Below are 20304 nucleotides of genomic sequence, written 5' to 3'. Positions count from 1 at the left end.
TGTATTTTTAGCATTTTCAGGTGACCTATAAATAGGTAATTATGTTAGTTGCCTGATAAAAGTAACATCCAAAAGAATGATCCCAATTCAAAGGTCAAGACTAACTGCGCTGAACTACATTTGTTTAAAAAAAAATATTTGTGATTGAATATACATTTTTATATGCAGCTTAACTTAATCTATCAACTGGTATCTATCTGTCATGTATATAGCCTTAATAAATTTTTCATTATCTGTCAGCTAGTGGAATGGGCACTTCCCAATTTAAATATACCTTACTACTGGGATTTATTGGATTATTCTGGGTTTATATCTCATCTTTAATTAATAATGCAGAGGCCATCTTTCTTCATTTTCATCATCAACTTTACATCCGTACATCCTACTGAATACTTTTATGAACTTTTTTAGACGATTTAAAAGAAAGACTCAGAGGAAATTAATTTTTCTTATAAACATGTGATGATTTGCCTAAATTTATGCTTCTCAACCAGACTTTGGTAATAACATTAAAAGTTAAAAATAATTCCAAACGTGTGTCTGTTCATGCACAGCACGACCCCATACGGAGGCAACTGAGAGGATATATACTTGTCTGATACTCAAATTAAGTCAAAGTTAAAACAGTCACAAACATAACTTATATACTTGTACACTTGACAGACTGAGCTGCCAAAACATCTTCATCTAGCCATTTAGGCACCTCATAGTCTTAAGTGTTACAGTACTCAGCCGATAACCAAAGGATCCAGGTTGAATCTTGGGCAGGGGCAGTTATATGCAAGTAAACAGACACCTAAGAGTTGACTGGTGTGGGTCATATTGTGTGACTGTATCAAGTTACTCTAGGTTAAACCCACATAACTGATCACTAAAGTATACATACAACACTGTGAAAGTTTATATCATTATTTATATTTATTAATTATATGGCTATTAGTATTAATTATATTATTATTAGTAGTAAGTGCTAAACCCACAGGAATTGTACAGAACCTGGGAACTGAGAGGCAATTAGGCTCAACCCAAGGAAAGAGAGAATAAGTCCAATTCCTTGAATCAAGAGCATCATCAACGACTGTCATATTTCCATTGTGATATTTTAATCTTGTCCCCCAGGCTGCGACCCACAACAGACAACTAATACCCAGGTACCTACTTACAGCTAGGTGAAGGACAGCAGGTGTAAGGAAACACCCGGGTTCAATCCCCAACACGGCACGTTAGGTGTGTCGTGCCGGGGATTGAACCCGGACACTCAGTGTGAGGCGAGTGCGTTGATAACCACTGAGTTACAACTGAATAATGTCTGGAGTTTACGGAGGTACTAAAACGGCCATTGGCTTTAATTAAGGTCAGTATCGAACCTGCACCAGAACAGACCAACAATTATTCCCCCATAAGTTGACCACTGGAGCTGAGACTCAAAAGCCCAAGTTCTCAACGTCAGTATGGTCTCTGAACGGGAATTCTCCACACATGTCACTACATATCAGATAAGAACATCAGAAAATGAATGCGAGAACGGAAAATAAATCGCTCTTACTAATGAGTGTAATGCTGACAGGTTGTCAAGGATCCAAGTAGAAATAAGTCACTTGTCTGACTTTTTTGGGTTATCCTAAGTAATTTACAATGTGATAATTGTACTTATGTGTAGCCGTGTGTAATACACTCACTGAAAGACAGAGAATATAAGAGTCAACAGGTGTTGGAGGCACCAGCGTCCACGACTACACTACGTGACGTCATCAAACAATGAAGAATCACTTGTAGTTTTCAAACATTTTACGGCATCGCAAATTTCAACTCGAAAATTGGAACGCAGTAGTTAAGTTTTAGTTTAATATGTTTATTATGGACCCCATACCCATCTTGTGGGCGGTAGTCAAACAATTGTAGAGTCATATAATGGGTCTAAAGACTTGGCCCCAAATGGAAATAAGTTTATTCATGTATACACAAATACAGTTACACACACACACACACCACACACACACGTCACACACATACACGTCACACACATACACGTCACACACATACACGTCACACACATACACGTCACACACATACACGTCACACACAAACACACACACACATACACAGGAGGCAGGATCCATACATAGCTTTAAGCAGAGGTACAATAAAGCTCATGGTTCAGGGAGAGTGACCTAGTAGCGACCAGTGAAGAGGCGGGGCCAGGAGCTTGGACTCGACCCCTGTAACCTCAACTAGGCGAGTACAACTAGGTGAGTACACACACGCACACACACACACACACACACACACACACACACACACACACACACACACACACACACACACACACACACACATGTCCTATGAAGAAAGATTAAGGGAAATCGGCCTGACGACACTGGAGGACAGGAGGGTCAGGGGAGACATGATAACGACATATAAAATACTGTGTGGAATAGACAAGGTGGACAAAGACAGGATGTTCCAGGGAGGGGACACAGAAACAAGAGGCCACAATTGGAAGTTGAAGACACAAATGAGTCTGGAGTTTACCTGGAGTTTACCTGGAGAGAGTTTCGGGGGTCAACGCCCCCGCGGCCCGGTCTGTGACCAGGCCTCCTGGTGGATCAGCGCCTGATCAACCAGGCTGTTGCTGCTGGCTGCACGCAAACCAACGTACGAGCCACAGCCCGGCTGATCAGGAACTGACTTTAGGTGCTTGTCCAGTGCCAGCTTGAAGACTGCCAGGGGTCTGTTGGTAATCCCCCTTATGTGTGCTGGGAGGCAGTTGAACAGTCTCGGTCCCCTGACACTTATTGTATGGTCTCTTAACGTGCTAGTGACACCCCTGCTTTTCATTGGGGGGATGGTGCATCGTCTGCCAAGTCTTTTGCTTTCGTAGTGAGTGATTTTCGTGTGCAAGTTCGGTACTAGTCCCTCTAGGATTTTCCAGGTGTATATAATCATGTATCTCTCCCTCCTGCGTTCCAGGGAATACAGGTTTAGAAACCTCAAGCGCTCCCAGTAATTGAGGTGTTTTATCTCCGTTATGCGCGCCGTGAAAGTTCTCTGTACATTTTCTAGGTCGGCAATTTCACCTGCCTTGAAAGGTGCTGTTAGAGTGCAGCAATATTCCAGCCTAGATAGAACAAGTGACCTGAAGAGTGTCATCATGGGCTTGGCCTCCCTAGTTTTGAAGGTTCTCATTATCCATCCTGTCATTTTTCTAGCAGATGCGATTGATACAATGTTATGGTCCTTGAAGGTGAGATCCTCCGACATAATCACTCCCAGGTCTTTGACGTTGGTGTTTCGCTCTATTTTGTGGCCAGAATTTGTTTTGTACTCTGATGAAGATTTAATTTCCTCATGTTTACCATATCTGAGTAATTGAAATTTCTCATCGTTGAACTTCATATTGTTTTCTGCAGCCCACTGAAAGATTTGGTTGATGTCCGCCTGGAGCCTTGCAGTGTCTGCAATGGAAGACACTGTCATGCAGATTCGGGTGTCATCTGCAAAGGAAGACACGGTGCTGTGGCTGACATCCTTGTCTATGTCGGATATGAGGATGAGGAACAAGATGGGAGCTAGTACTGTGCCTTGTGGAACAGAGCTTTTCACCGTAGCTGCCTCGGACTTTACTCTGTTGACGACTACTCTCTGTGTTCTGTTAGTGAGGAAATTATAGATCCATCGACCAACTTTTCCTGTTATTCCTTTAGCGCGCATTTTGTGCGCTATTACGCCATGGTCACACTTGTCGAAGGCTTTTGCAAAGTCTGTATATATTACATCTGCATTCTTTTTGTCTTCTAGTGCATTTAGGACCTTGTCGTAGTGATCCAGTAGTTGAGACACAGTCAGAGAGATATTAGGAAGTATTTCTTCAGTCATAGAGTTGTAAGGCAGTGGAATAGCCTAGAAAATGACGTAGTGGAGGCAGGAACCATACACATACACGAGGTTTGATAAAGCTCATGGAGCGGGGAGAGAGAGGGCCCAGTAGCAACCGGTGAAGAGGCGGGGCCAGGAGCTAAGACTCGACCCCTGCAACCACAAATAGGTGAGTACATACTATACACACAAACTCACACAACAGGCCTAGTGTCTAATCGACATGTACCTAGGACAAAATGGTAACTAAGTAACTAACTAACTGAATTATCATACATAGCAACATATATGTAGAAAACCTAGGGTAACCCCATAAAAGTCACAGAGTGACATTTCCACTGGGGTCACTGACTTTTTGGGGTTTATCCTAGGTAATTTACATAATGTATGATAATTGTACTTATGTGTACCTGTGCTTACCTGGAGTTTACCTGGAGAGAGTTCCGGGGGTCAATGCCCCCGCGGCCCGGTCTGTGACCAGGCCTCCTGGTGGATCAGAGCCTGATCAACCAGGCTGTTGCTGCTGGCTGCACGCAATCCAACATACGAGCCACAGCCAGGCTGATCCGGAACTGACTTTAGGTGCTTGTCCAGTGCCAGCTTGAAGACTGCCAGGGGTCTGTTGGTAATCCCCCTTATGTGTGCTGGGAGGCAGTTGAACAGTCTCGGGCCCCTGACACTTATTGTATGGTCTCTTAACGTGCTAGTGACACCCCTGCTTTTCATTGGGGGGATGGTGCATCGTCTGCCAAGTCTTTTGCTTTCGTAATGAGTGATTTTCGTGTGCAAGTTCGGTACTAGTCCCTCTAGGATTTTCCAGGTGTATATAATCATGTATCTCTCCCTCCTGCGTTCCAGGGAATACAGGTTTAGGAACCTCAAGCGCTCCCAATAATTGAGGTGTTTTATCTCCGTTATGCGCGCCGTGAAAGTTCTCTGTACATTTTCTAGGTCGGCAATTTCACCTGCCTTGAAAGGTGCTGTTAGTGTGCAGCAATATTCCAGCCTAGATAGAACAAGTGACCTGAAGAGTGTCATCATGGGCTTGGCCTCCCTAGTTTTGAAGGTTCTCATTATCCATCCTGTCATTTTTCTAGCAGATGCGATTGATACAATGTTATGGTCCTTGAAGGTGAGATCCTCCGACATGATCACTCCCAGGTCTTTGACGTTGGTGTTTCGCTCTATTTTGTGGCCAGAATTTGTTTTGTACTCTGATGAAGATTTAATTTCCTCATGTTTACCATATCTGAGTAATTGAAATTTCTCATCGTTGAACTTCATATTGTTTTCTGCAGCCCACTGAAAGATTTGGTTGATGTCTGCCTGGAGCTTTGCAGTGTCTGCAATGGAAGACACTGTCATGCAGATTCGGGTGTCATCTGCAAAGGAAGACACGGTGCTGTGGCTGACATCCTTGTCTATGTCGGATATAAGGATGAGGAACAAGATGGGAGCGAGTACTGTGCCTTGTGGAACAGAGCTTTTCACCGTAGCTGCCTCGGACTTTACTCTGTTGACGAGTACTCTCTGTGTTCTGTTAGTGAGGAAATTATAGATCCATCGACCGACTTTTCCTGTTATTCCTTTAGCACGCATTTTGTGCGCTATTACGCCATGGTCACACTTGTCGAAGGCTTTTGCAAAGTCTGTATATATTACATCTGCATTCTTTTTGTCTTCTAGTGCATTTAGGACCTTGTCGTAGTGGTCCAATAGTTGAGACAGACAGGAGCGACCTGTTCTAAACCCATGTTGCCCTGGGTTGTGTAACTGATGGGTTTCTAGATGCGTGGTGATCTTGCTTCTTAGGACCCTTTCAAAGATTTTTATGATATGGGATGTTAGTGCTATTGGTCTGTAGTTCTTTGCTGTTGCTTTACTGCCCCCTTTGTGGAGTGGGGCTATGTCTGTTGTTTTTAGTAACTGTGGGACGACCCCCGTGTCCATGCTCCCTCTCCATAGGATGGAAAAGGCTCGTGATAGGGGCTTCTTGCAGTTCTTGATGAACACAGAGTTCCATGAGTCTGGCCCTGGGGCAGAGTGCATGGGCATGTCATTTATCGCCTGTTCGAAGTCATTTGGCGTCAGGATAACATCGGATAGGCTTGTGTTAATCAAATTTTGTGGCTCTCTCATAAAAAATTCATTTTGATCTTCGACTCTCAGTCTGGTTAGCGGCTTGCTAAAAACTGAGTCATATTGGGACTTGAGTAGCTCACTCATTTCCTTGCTGTCATCTGTGTAGGACCCATCTTGTTTAAGTAGGGGCCCAATACTGGACGTTGTTCTCGATTTTGATTTGGCATAGGAGAAGAAATACTTTGGGTTTCTTTCGATTTCATTTATGGCTTTTAGTTCTTCCCGCGATTCCTGACTCCTAAAGGATTCTTTTAGCTTAAGTTCGATGCTTGCTATTTCTCTGACCAGTGTCTCCCTACGCATTTCAGATATATTGACCTCTTTTAGCCGCTCTGTTATTCTTTTCCGTCGCCTGTAAAGGGAGCGCCTGTCTCTTTCTGTTTTACATCTACTCCTCCTTTTTCTTAGAGGAATAAGCCTTGTGCATACATCGAGTGCCACCGAGTTAATCTGTTCTAGGCATAAGTTGGGGTCTGTGTTGCTTAGTATATCTTCCCAGCTTATATCGGTTAGGACTTGGTTTACTTGGTCCCACTTTATGTTTTTGTTATTGAAGTTGAATTTGGTGAATGCTCCCTCGTGACTAATCTCATTATGTCGGTCTGGGGCTCCGCGCATACATGACTGAACCTCAATTATGTTGTGATCTGAGTATATTGTTTTTGATATGGTGATATTTCTTGTCAGATCATCATTGTTAGTGAAGATGAGGTCTAGTGTATTCTCCAGTCTAGTAGGCTCTATTATTTGCTGGTTTAAATTGAATTTTGTGCAGAGATTTAAAAGCTCGCGTGAGTGTGAGTTTTCATCAGAGCTGCCTCCTGGTGTTATTACTGCAACAATATTATTTGCTATATTCCTCCATTTTAGGTGCCTTAAGTTGAAATCCCCCAGGAGCAAGATGTTGGGTGCAGGAGCTGGAAGGTTTTCCAGACAGTGGTCAATTTTTAACAGCTGTTCCTGGAATTGCTGGGATGTTGCATCCGGAGGCTTGTAGACTATCACAATGACTAGGTTTTGGTTCTCGACCTTTACTGCTAAAACTTCCTCTACATCATTTGAGGCATTTAGCAGTTCTGTGCAAACAAGTGACTCTGCAATGTACAGGCCAACCCTCCCCTTTTGCCTGTTCACTCTCACATCTGTATAGGTTGTAACCTGGGATCCATATTTTGTTGTCCAAGTGATCCTTTATGTGGGTCTCAGTGAAAGCCGCGAACATTGCCTTTGCCTCTGCAAGCAGTCCACGGATGAAAGGTATTTTGTTGTTTGTTGCTGGCTTTAGACCCTGTATATTTGCAAAGAAGAATGTTATCGGACTGGTGGTATTGTTGGTACTGGGGGGGGGGATTTTTTTTCCGGCATTAGTATCTGTATCTGTTGGTTTGGAATGGAGGCCATCGACTGTGGTTCCACTCCAGGAATGACTGGATTTGGTGTACGATTTCTGCCATTTCCTGCCAGTTTTTTTTCCTTCCTGGCACTAAAAAACCTCTCCCTCTTGAGTGGCTGTGGCTACCCAGGTTTTCCCATGGCCTGGATGTTTTGTATCTTTTTGTCCCCTTTAGATGGTATGCCTGGCAATTTAAGTTATAGCACAGTCTTTCCTGTACTGAAGAGGTACACAGTTCAGGGTGAAAAAGCTTACAGGAAGAGAGTTTGCATTTTCCTGTTGTCATATGGGCATGGCATTTCCTAGGGTGGTCATAGTTGCACGTCCCATCTGTTTTTCCAGATTTCCCATGCCAGCAGATACCGAGTGCATAGTATGTGCACAGGCTTGGTTTCCGTTTGCCTTGGGTTTCTGTGACTGTATTCCCTGTTGGTGCATGTTTCCCTGTCTTACTTCTATCCTCCCTAGCACCAACAATGGAGCTCCCACCATTTGTTTTTGGTAATATATCCTCACTATTGCTAGTGGAGTCCTCTTGTTTGCTATTTCCTGCGGTATTTCTAGTTTGCAATATTGGTTTTATCTTATCTTTGACTACACTTGTTTCCCTACTATGGCTCCTGTCCCCTATGGGGTCATTTATATGTATTCCTTCCTGCGTATAATTCCCGACTACCTGGACAAAATCTCCAGCTTCACCATTACTGTCTCCCAGGACAGCATCTCCAGCTTCCCCATTACTGTCTCCCAGGACAGCATCTCCAGCTTCACCATTACTGTCTCCCAGGACAGCACCTCCAGCTTCCCCATTACTGTCTCCCAGGACAGCACCTCCAGCTTCCCCATTACTGTCTCCCAGGACAGCACTATCAGCCCCCCATTTACTGACTACCAGGACATCATCTCCAGCCTTACAGTTTCTGACTACATGGCCAGTATCAAGGGCAGTACCATTCAGCCCGGACTTTTTATGTTCCCATCTGTTGTAGAAAGCTTCCAGGTTTTCTATGAAAGCAGCTTTGATGTTGACCTCTTTTAATACCCTTGTGATTTTAGTCCACAGATTTATCTCATTTGGGCATACCCAAAAACACTTCCCTGTTTTAATACTGCTTGTAGCTAGTTCTTGGATATCTGCACAAGGGGCGTGACACCAATTTCCACAGAAATGACAATTTATGCATCTGGAAGCCCGTTTGTTTGACTTACCACAGACTACACACAGCTTCACAAGTTTTTTAAATTCCTCTGTTACCATTTTTTTATTTCATGCCTCGGCATGATAGTGATTTTCTTGGCTCCAATCATATTATTTGTAAATACACCTTAGCATAGAAATAAATATTTTATTTTATTTTATATATTTTATTTTTCATTTTATTATTTTGTTAATTTTGCATATAATACATATTTTTCAACATGTATGAATGTATTCTCCATACAAATGGATTCAATAAACTATTTTGAATATGAATGCTCTGTGTTTTCTCGGATTCTGTGAACATTCAAATCTAGTGGGGAATTTCCCTCTACACAAATTTGTCTCGCCCGCAGGATGGGTATTGGTGTATAATGAAGATATTAAGCTAAAAAAGGTTAAATTAACACAAATTTGTTTTGGGGTAATACCCAAAAACGTTGGCACTAGGTGTTACAGCAGCACCTTACACCTTTCATTTTGTTTTGTATTGGTTTCCATATGAGCACTAGTGGTTCAGTATGCTGTACACTACTTAATTTTATAAAGGTCTATTGTTATATGTTAGTCTTAAGATTGCCCGAAATTCTCTGCATAATACCTTAAGATCTCTGGTGGCCTCGTAGTTGAAGCTCTCGCTTCACACGGCGAGAGTCTGGGTTCGATTCCCAGCCAGGGTAGAAACATTGGGCGTGTTTCTTTACACCTGTCGTCTACGTTCACCCGTCAGTAAAATGGATACCTGGGTGCTAGTCGACTGGTGTGGGTCGCATCCTGGGGGCCAAGATTGAAAGACTCCCCCAATGGAAATAAGACAGACAGTCCCTCCATGACGCACTGACATATCCAACAGTCTCTTTAAAAATAATTTGTACGTATCTGTTACCCAGGCTTATATCACACCTCGTGCTGCTGTGACCGGGGGTTACACAGGTCACAATGGCTCTTTATCAGACCCCAGAAGGCATAGTTACATCACGAAAAAAATATATTACTCCCAATTTATATATATTGCAATTTCTTGATAGTTTATATGTACGTCCATACAGTTTGTATGTACGTCCTTACAGTTTATATGTTTACCTGGAGTTTACCTGGAGAGTTCCGGGGGTCAACGCCCCCGCGGCCCGGTCTGTGACCAGGCCTCCTGGTGGATCAGAGCCTGATCAACCAGGCTGTTACTGCTGGCTGCACGCAAACCAACGTACGAGCCACAGCCCGGCTGATCAGGAACCGACTTTAGATGCTTGTCCAGTGCCAGCTTGAAGACTGCCAGGGGTCTGTTGGTAATCCCCCTTATGTGTGCTGGGAGGCAGTTGAACAGTCTCGGGCCCCTGACACTTATTGTATGGTCTCTTAACGTGCTAGTGACACCCCTGCTTTTCATTGGGGGGATGGTGCATCGTCTGCCAAGTCTTTTGCTTTCGTAGTGAGTGATTTTCGTGTGCAAGTTCGGTACTAGTCCCTCTAGGATTTTCCAGGTGTATATAATCATGTATCTCTCCCTCCTGCGTTCCAGGGAATACAGGTTTAGGAACCTCAAGCGCTCCCAGTAATTGAGGTGTTTTATCTCTGTTATGCGCGCCGTGAAGGTTCTCTGTACATTTTCTAGGTCAGCAATTTCACCTGCCTTGAAAGGTGCTGTTAGTGTGCAGCAATATTCCAGCCTAGATAGAACAAGTGACCTGAAGAGTGTCATCATGGGCTTGGCATCCCTAGTTTTGAAGGTTCTCATTATCCATCCTGTCATTTTTCTAGCAGATGCGATTGATACAATGTTATGGTCCTTGAAGGTGAGATCCTCCGACATGATCACTCCCAGGTCTTTGACGTTGGTGTTTCGCTCTATTTTGTGGCCAGAATTTGTTTTGTACTCTGATGAAGATTTAATTTCCTCGTGTTTACCATATCTGAGTAATTGAAATTTCTCATCGTTGAACTTCATATTGTTTTCTGCAGCCCACTGAAAGATTTGGTTGATGTCCACTTGGAGCCTTGCAGTGTCTGCAATGGAAGACACTGTCATGCAGATTCGGGTGTCATCTGCAAAGGAAGACACGGTGCTGTGGCTGACATCCTTGTCTATGTCGGATATGAGGATGAGGAACAAGATGGGAGCAAGTACTGTGCCTTGTGGAACAGAGCTATTCACCGTAGCTGCCTCGGACTTTACTCTGTTGACGACTACTCTCTGTGTTCTGTCAGTGAGGAAATTATAGATCCATCGACCGACTTTTCCTGTTATTCCTTTAGCACGCATTTTGTGCGCTATTACGCCATGGTCACACTTGTCGAAGGCTTTTGCAAAGTCTGTATATATTACATCTGCATTCTTTTTGTCTTCTAGTGCATTTAGGACCTTGTCGTAGTGATCCAATAGTTGAGACAGACAGGAGCGACCTGTTCTAAACCCATGCTGCCCTGGGTTGTGTAACTGATGGGTTTCTAGATGGGTGGTGATCTTGCTTCTTAGGACCCTTTCAAAGATTTTTATTTGTAGATGAATGGTTCAGAGAACCGACATGTTGATAAATTAGACACATGTGCAACTCTTGGGTATCTTTACTGAGGAAACGTTTCGCCACACAGTGGCTTCATCAGTCCATACGTAGGAGAAACTTGAAGAACAGGAGGAGAATGAGGTAATCAGTCCCTCAACCTTGAATCGATGTGTTCAGTCCATCAATCTTGAATAGAATACGGCATATGAGCGGAGAAGCAGCTTATAAACTGTATGGCAGGAGAGGTGCAGCAGTCATAGGTGGTGTCACATTTGTTCAATGTGGAAGTAGGTCGTGCCCAAGAATTAGGCAAGCGAAGAATTCCTAAGTATTAAGATCCCAAGAAGTTGCAGTGTCTGACAGGTTTGTAGATGAATGGTTCAGATCAATGGACTGATGAAGCCACTGTGTGGCGCAACGTTTCCTCAATAAAGATACCCAAGAGTTGCACATGTGTCTAATTTATCAACATGTCGGTTCTCTGAACCATTCATCTACAAACCTGTCAGACACTGCAACTTCTTGGGATCTTAATACTTAGGAATTCTTCGCTTGCCTAATTCTTGGGCACGACCTACTTCCACATTGAACAAATGTGACACCAACTATGACTGCTGCACCTCCCCTGCCATACGGTTTATAAGCTGCTTCTCCGCTCATATGCCGTATTCTATTCAAGATTGATGGACTGAACACATCGATTCAAGGTTGAGGGACTGATTACCTCATTCGCCTCCTGTTCTTCAAGTTTCTCCTACGTATGGACTGATGAAGCCACTGTGTGGCGAAACGTTTCCTCAATAAAGATACCCAAGAGTTGCACATGTGTCTAATTTATCAACATGTCGGTTCTCTGAACCATTCATCTACAAACCTGTCAGACACTGCAACTTCTTTTGATCTTAATACTTAGGAATTCTTCGCTTGCCTAATTCTTGGGCACGACCTACTTCCACACTGAACAAATGTGACACCACCTATGACTGCTGCACCTCTCCTGCCATACGGTTTATAAGCTGCTTCTCCGCTCATATGCCGTATTCTATTCAAGATTGATGGACTGAACACATCGATTCAAGGTTGAGGGACTGATTACCTCATTCTCCTCCTGTTCTTCAAGTTTCTCCTACGTATGGACTGATGAACCCACTGTGTGGCGAAACGTTTCCTCAATAAAGATACCCAAGAGTTGCACATGTGTCTAATTTATCAAAGATTTTTATGATATGGGATGTTAGTGCAATTGGTCTGTAGTTCTTTGCTGTTGCTTTACTGCCCCCTTTGTGGAGTGGGGCTATGTCTGTTGTTTTTAGTAACTGTGGGACGACCCCCGTGTCCATGCTCCCTCTCCATAGGATGGAAAAGGCTCGTGATAGGGGCTTCTTGCAGTTCTTGATGAACACGGAGTTCCATGAGTCTGGCCCTGGGGCAGAGTGCATGGGCATGTCATTTATCGCCTGTTCGAAGTTGTTTGGCGTCAGGATAACATCGGATAGGCTTGTGTTAATCAAATTTTGTGGCTTTCTCATAAAAAATTCATTTTGATCTTCGACTCTCAGTCTGGTTAGCGGCTTGCTAAAAACTGAGTCATATTGGGACTTGAGTAGCTCACTCATTTCCTTGCTGTCATCTGTGTAGGACCCATCTTGTTTAAGTAGGGGCCCAATACTGGATGTTGTTCTCGACTTTGATTTGGCATAGAAGAAATACTTTGGGTTTCTTTCGATTTCATTTATGGCTTTTAGTTCTTCCCGCGATTCCTGACTCCTAAAGGATTCCTTTAGCTTAAGTTCGATGCTTGATATTTCTCTGACCAGTGTCTCCCTACGCATTTCAGATATATTGACCTCTTTTACCTGGAGTTTACCTGGAGAGAGTTTCGGGGGTCAACGCCCCCGCGGCCCGGTCTGTGACCAGGCCTCCTGGTGGATCAGCGCCTGATCAACCAGGCTGTTGCTGCTGGCTGCACGCAAACCAACGTACGAGCCACAGCCCGGCTGATCAGGAACTGACTTTAGGTGCTTGTCCAGTGCCAGCTTGAAGACTGCCAGGGGTCTGTTGGTAATCCCCCTTATGTGTGCTGGGAGGCAGTTGAACAGTCTCGGGCCCCTGACACTTATTGTATGGTCTCTTAACGTGCTAGTGACACCCCTGCTTTTCATTGGGGGGATGGTGCATCGTCTGCCAAGTCTTTTGCTTTCGTAGTGAGTGATTTTCGTGTGCAAGTTCGGTACTAGTCCCTCTAGGATTTTCCAGGTGTATATAATCATGTATCTCTCCCTCCTGCGTTCCACGGAATACAGGTTTAGAAACCTCAAGCGCTCCCAGTAATTGAGGTGTTTTATCTCCGTTATGCGCGCCGTGAAAGTTCTCTGTACATTTTCTAGGTCGGCAATTTCACCTGCCTTGAAAGGTGCTGTTAGAGTGCAGCAATATTCCAGCCTAGATAGAACAAGTGACCTGAAGAGTGTCATCATGGGCTTGGCCTCCCTAGTTTTGAAGGTTCTCATTATCCATCCTGTCATTTTTCTAGCAGATGCGATTAATACAATGTTATGGTCCTTGAAGGTGAGATCCTCCGACATAATCACTCCCAGGTCTTTGACGTTGGTGTTTCGCTCTATTTCGTGGCCAGAATTTGTTTTGTACTCTGATGAAGATTTAATTTCCTCATGTTTACCATATCTGAGTAATTGAAATTTCTCATCGTTGAACTTCATATTGTTTTCTGCAGCCCACTGAAAGATTTGGTTGATGTCCGCCTGGAGCCTTGCAGTGTCTGCAATGGAAGACACTGTCATGCAGATTCGGGTGTCATCTGCAAAGGAAGACACGGTGCTGTGGCTGACATCCTTGTCTATGTCGGATATGAGGATGAGGAACAAGATGGGAGCTAGTACTGTGCCTTGTGGAACAGAGCTTTTCACCGTAGCTGCCTCGGACTTTACTCTGTTGACGACTACTTTTAGCTGCTCTGTTATTCTTTTCCGTCGCCTGTAAAGGGAGCGCCTGTCTCTTTCTATTTTACATCTACTCCTCCTTTTTCTTAGAGGAATAAGCCTTGTGCATACATAGAGTGCCACCAAGTTAATCTGTTCTAGGCATAAGTTGGGGTCTGTGTTGCTTAGTATATCTTCCCAGCTTATATCGGTTAGGACTTGGTTTACTTGGTCCCACTTTGTTTTTGTTATTGAAGTTGAATTTGGTGAATGCTCCCTCGTGACTAGTCTCATTATGTCGGTCTGGGGCTCCACGCATACATGTCTGAACCTCAATTATGTTGTGATCTGATTATATTGTTTTTGATATGGTGACATTTCTTATCAGATCATCATTGCTAGTGAAGATGAGGTCTAGTGTATTCTCCAGTCTAGTAGGCTATATTATTTGCTGGTTTAAATTGAATTTTGTGCAGAGATTTAAAAGCTCGTGTGAGTGTGAGTTTTCATCAGAGGTGCCTCCTGGTGTTATTACTGCAACAATATTATTTGCTATATTCCTCCATTTTAGGTGCCTTAAGTTGAAATCCCCCAGGAGCAAGATGTTGGGTGCAGGAGCTGGAAGATTTTCCAGACAGTGGTCAATTTTTAACAGCTGTTCCTGGAATTGCTGGGATGTTACATCCGGAGGCTTGTAGACTACCACAATGACTAGGTTTTGGTTCTCGACCTTTACTGCTAAAACTTCCTCTACATCATTTGAGGCATTAAGCAGTTCTGTGCAAACAAGTGACTCTGCAATGTACAGGCCAACCCCCCCCCCCTTTTGCCTGTTCACTCTGTCACATCTGTATAGGTTGTAACCTGGGATCCATATTTCGTTGTTCAAGTGATTCTTTATGTGGGTCTCAGTGAAAGCCACGATCATTGCCTTTGCCTCTGCAAGCAGTCCACGGATGAAAGGTATTTTGTTGTTTGTTGCTGGCTTTAGACCCTGTATATTTGCAAAGAAGAATGTTATCGGACTGGTGGTATTGTTGGTACTGGGGGGGGGGATTTTTTTCCGGCATTAGTATCTGTATCTGTTGGTTTGGAGTGGAGGCCATCGACTGTGGTTCCACTCCAGGAATGACTGGATTTGGTGTACGATTTCTGCCATTTCCTGCCAGTTTTTTTTGTCCATATAGTCTATATGTTTACCTGGAGAGAGTTCCGGGGGTCAACGCCCCCGCGGCCCGGTCTGTGACCAGGCCTCCTGGTGGATCAGAGCCTGATCAACCAGGCTGTTACTGCTGGCTGCACGCAAACCAACGTACGAGCCACAGCCCGGCTGATCAGGAACCGACTTTAGGTGCTTGTCCAGTGCCAGCTTGAAGACTGCCAGGGGTCTGTTGGTAATCCCCCTTATGTATGCTGGGAGGCAGTTGAACAGTCTCGGGCCCCTAACACTTATTGTATGGTCTCTTAACGTGCTAGTGACACCCCTGCTTTTCATTGGGGGGATGTTGCATCGTCTGCCAAGTCTTTTACTTTCGTAGTGAGTGATTTTCGTGTGCAAGTTCGGTACTAGTCCCTCTAGGATTTTCCAGCTGTATATAATCATGTATCTCTCCCTCCTGCGTTCCAGGGAATACAGGTTCAGGAACCTCAAGCCCAAGAAGCTTATATATGTGTGTATATATATATATATATATGTATATATATATATATATATATATATATATATATATATATATATATATATGTATATATATATATATATATAAATATATATATATATATATATATATATATATATATATATATATATATATATATATATCTATATATATATATATATATATATATATATATATATATATATATTTATATATAAATATATATATATATATATATATATATGCCCATGAAGCTTATAGGTAGGGCCCGTGTATCCTCTATGTAGGCTCACGTAGCCTCTATATATTATTATAATCAAGGGGAAGCACTAAACCCGCAGGATTATGCAGCGCCTGGGGGGGGGATGTGGAAGGTATTCAGGTTTAATTCAGGGAACTGGAGCATAGATCCAATTCCTTATATCAAGAGCCCCTCACCAACATCAAGGAACCTCCCTTGAGAGGTAGCCTCTATATAGGCCCATGTAGTCTCTGTTGGCTCATGTAGCCTCTATGTAGGCCCATGTAGCATATGTAGGCCCATGTAGCCTCTATGTAGGCCCATGTAGCCTCTATGTAGGCCCATGTAGCCTCTATGTAGACCCATGTAGCCTCTATGTAAGCTCATGTAGGCCCATGTAACCTTTATGTAGGCCCATGTAGCCTCTATGTAGACCCATGTAGGCTATATGTAGGCTCATGTAGGACCATGTAACCTTTATGTAGGCCCATGTAGCCTCTATGTAGGCCCATGTAGCCTCTATGTAGACCCATGTAGCCTCTATGTAAGCTCATGTAGGACCATGTAACCGTTATGTAGACCCATGTAGCCTCTATGTAGACCCATGTAGCCTATATGTAGGCCCATGTAATGTACATATGGGCTACATGAGCCTACAAGGAGGAATACCTTGATGCTGGTGGAGAGGTATTCATCCGGGGAGGTTACAACTATACTCAAATCAAGTCAAGTTTATTCTCTATAAAGGTTACAATGCGGGGTTTACGTATTAGAGGATATTGTGTGGTTTACATATTATAAAACACTAATTACATAGAGGGACAATATCACACCTAGCATGACTAGGCATTTCGGGCAAACTAAGATTAATTCCAAACTCTATATTAGTACAGATTATGGAGGATGTTGGTATTAAGGCTAAGTAACTGCATTACAGTACGTAAATTTAGCAATATGAATGTTTTTGTATTGGTACGATACATAGTTTCTATTGAAGCTCCTATATTGGAGTATCACAGGCAAACTTATGACTAGTTTAAGATTCATTAGGTAATAGTTGTATTACGTATTTCTATTTTTTTTTTGATCAGACTTGATTACGTCCAATTTCCAGACGATGTATACCATATAGATTTTAACGCATCTTGCTCCTGGGGGATTTCAACTTAAGGCACCTAAAATGGAGGAATATAGCAAATAATATTGTTGCAGTAATAACACCAGGAGGCACCTCTGATGAAAACTCACACTCACGCGAGCTTTTAAATCTCTGCACAAAATTCAATTTAAACCAGCAAATAATAGAGCCTACTAGACCGGAGAATACACTAGACCTCATCTTCACTAACAATGATGATCTGATAAGAAATGTCACCATATCAAAAACAATATACTCAGATCACAACATAATTGAGGTTCAGACATGTATGCGTGGAGCTCCAGACCGACATAATGAGACTAGTCACGAGGGAGCATTCACCAAATTCAACTTCAATAACAAAAACATAAAGTGGGACCAAGTAAACCAAGTCCTAATCGATATAAGCTGGGAAGATATACTAAGCAACACAGACCCCAACTTATGCCTAGAACAGATTAACTTGGTGGCACTCGATGTATGCACAAGGCTTATTCCTCTAAGAAAAAGGAGGAGTAGATGTAAAATAGAAAGAGACAGGCGCTCCCTTTACAGGCGACGGAAAAGAATAACAGAGCGGCTAAAAGAGGTCAATATATCTGAAATGCGTAGGGAGACTGGTCAGAGAAATAGCAAGCATCGAACTTAAGCTAAAGGAATCCTTTAGGAGTCAGGAATCGCGGGAAGAACTAAAAGCCATAAATGAAATCGAAAGAAACCCAAAGTATTTCTTCTCCTATGCCAAATCAAAGTCGAGAACAACATCCAGTATTGGGCCCCTACTTAAACAAGATGGGTCCTACACAGATGACAGCAAGGAAATGAGTGAGCTACTCAAGTCCCAATATGACTCAGTTTTTAGCAAGCCGCTAACCAGACTGAGAGTCGAAGATCAAAACGAATTTTTTATGAGAGAGCCACAAAATTTGGTTAACACAAGCCTATCCGATGTTATCCTGACGCCAAATGACTTCGAACAGGCGATAAATGACATGCCCATGCACTCTGCCCCAGGGCCAGACTCATGGAACTCCGTGTTCATCAAGAACTGCAAGAAGCCCCTATCACGAGCCTTTTCCATCCTGTGGAGAGGGAGCATGGACACGGGGGTCGTCCCACAGTTACTAAAAACAACAGACATAGCCCCACTCCACAAAGGGGGCAGTAAAGCAACAGCAAAGAACTACAGACCGATAGCACTAACATCCCATATCATAAAAATCTTTGAAAGGGTCCTAAGAAGCAAGATCACCACCCATCTAGAAACCCATCAGTTACACAACCCAGGGCAACATGGGTTTAGAACAGGTCGCTCCTGTCTGTCTCAACTATTGGATCACTACGACAAGGTCCTAAATGCACTAGAAGATAAAAAGAATGCTGATGTAATATATACAGACTTTGCAAAAGCCTTCGCCAAGTGTGACCATGGCGTAATAGCGCACAAAATGCATGCTAAAGGGATAACAGGAAAAGTCGGTCGATGGATCTATAATTTCCTCACTAACAGAACACAGAGAGTGGTCGTCAACAGAGTAAAGTCCGAGGCAGCTACGGTGAAAAGCTCTGTTCCACAAGGCACAGTACTCGCTCCCATCTTGTTCCTCATCCTCATATCTGACATAGACAAGGATGTCAGCCACAGCACCGTGTCTTCCTTTGCAGATGACACCCGAATCTGCATGACAGTGTCTTCCATTGCAGACACTGCAAGGCTCCAGGCAGACATCAACCGAATCTTTCAGTGGGCTGCAGAAAACAATATGAAGTTCAACCATGAGAAATTTCAATTACTCAGATATGGTAAACACGAGGAAATTAAATCTTCATCAGAGTACAAAACAAATTCTGGCCACAAAATAGAGCGAAACACCAACGTCAAAGACCTGGGAGTGATCATGTCGGATCTCACCTTCAAGGACCATAACATTGTATCAATCGCATCTGCTAGAAAAATGACAGGATGGATAATGAGAACCTTCAAAACTAGGGATGCCAAGCCCATGATGACACTCTTCAGGTCACTTGTTCTATCTAGGCTGGAATATTGCTGCACACTAACAGCACCTTTCAAGGCAGGTGAAATTGCTGACCTAGAAAATGTACAGAGAACCTTCACGGCGCGCATAACGGAGATAAAACACCTCAATTACTGGGAGCGCTTGAGGTTCCTAAACCTGTATTCCCTGGAATGCAGGTGGGAGAGATACATGATTATATACACCTGGAAAATCCTAGAGGGACTAGTACCGAACTTGCACACGAAAATCACTCACTACGAAAGCAAAAGACTTGGCAGACGATGCAACATCCCCCCAATGAAAGGCAGGGGTGTCACTAGCACGTTAAGAGACCATACAATAAGTGTCAGGGGCCCGAGACTGTTCAACTGCCTCCCAGCACACATAAGGGGGATTACCAACAGACCCCTGGCAGTCTTCAAGCTGGCACTGGACAAGCACGTAAAGTCGGTTCCTGACCAGCCGAGCTGTGGCTCGTACGTTGGTTTGCGCGCAGCCAGCAGCAACAGCCTGGTTGATCAGGCTCTGATCCACCAGGAGGCCTGGTCACAGACCGGGCCGCGGGGGCGTTGACCCCCGGAACTCTCTCCAGGTAAACTCCAGTAGTAGTAAGAGGAGTAGGAGAATTAGGATGTTGTTAGATAGCAACTACTTGCGGGTCTTTTTTTTTTCTCTCATAAGGTTGGTTGGTTAATGGGGTTTAAAACCTATCGACTACACGAGGGTCTTAAGACTGCAGGTAACCTGTTCATCACCAGTCAACAACGATTTAATCCATAAGGGGTTGGGGGACTAACCTAACTTCCCACTGTACAGTATATTCTATTCTTTCACAAATCTGTAAGTTGACGGGGAAATCTTGCAACTATTGCTTACATCCAGTATACACTATATGTATGAAAATGTTTATGTATGTTTATATGTACATTTTCAGTTGTTAAATGAATAATGGTGAATTTATGTTCTTTTGTCTTTTCCTACCTCGGTGTAAATATATATCATTTAGATTATTAATAATCTTAGGGTGGACGAGTAAGCTAGTGGAAGGCCTCGGTCAGATGACCAAAAGCTGCAGTGGCTGGTCATCATATGATTACCACCTGCGTCAAGAAACACTTGTTTCCTGACGGATCTTATCTAACCTAGACTACCTCGGTGAGGCTGTGTGGTGTGAGGGTGCGGCAATGAACATTAAAA

General features: G+C 43.4%; 1 protein-coding gene across 4 annotated transcripts in view; it reads right to left on the bottom strand.

Moving 5' to 3' along the window:
• Positions 1-1808, bottom strand: part of LOC128688392 (sugar transporter SWEET1) — a 36337-nt gene extending 34529 nt beyond the window's left edge. Inside the window, exon 1 of one of the 4 annotated variants that reach the window (XM_053776241.2) lies at positions 1680-1808. The gene's annotated coding sequence lies outside the window, so the exon portion shown is untranslated. Of the gene's footprint in view, positions 1-1159; positions 1442-1546 lie in introns of those variants that run through there. The other 3 variants (XM_053776240.2, XM_053776243.2, XM_053776242.2) reach the window with 3 other exon arrangements.
• Positions 1809-20304: the final 18496 nt, after the last annotated feature.

Source organism: Cherax quadricarinatus, chromosome 19 (assembly GCF_038502225.1).
Source record: "Cherax quadricarinatus isolate ZL_2023a chromosome 19, ASM3850222v1, whole genome shotgun sequence".
Classification (NCBI taxonomy): Eukaryota; Metazoa; Arthropoda; class Malacostraca; order Decapoda; family Parastacidae; genus Cherax; species Cherax quadricarinatus.
Note: the sequence above shows the minus strand (reverse complement) of the source record. Positions and strands in the feature narration are given on the sequence as shown.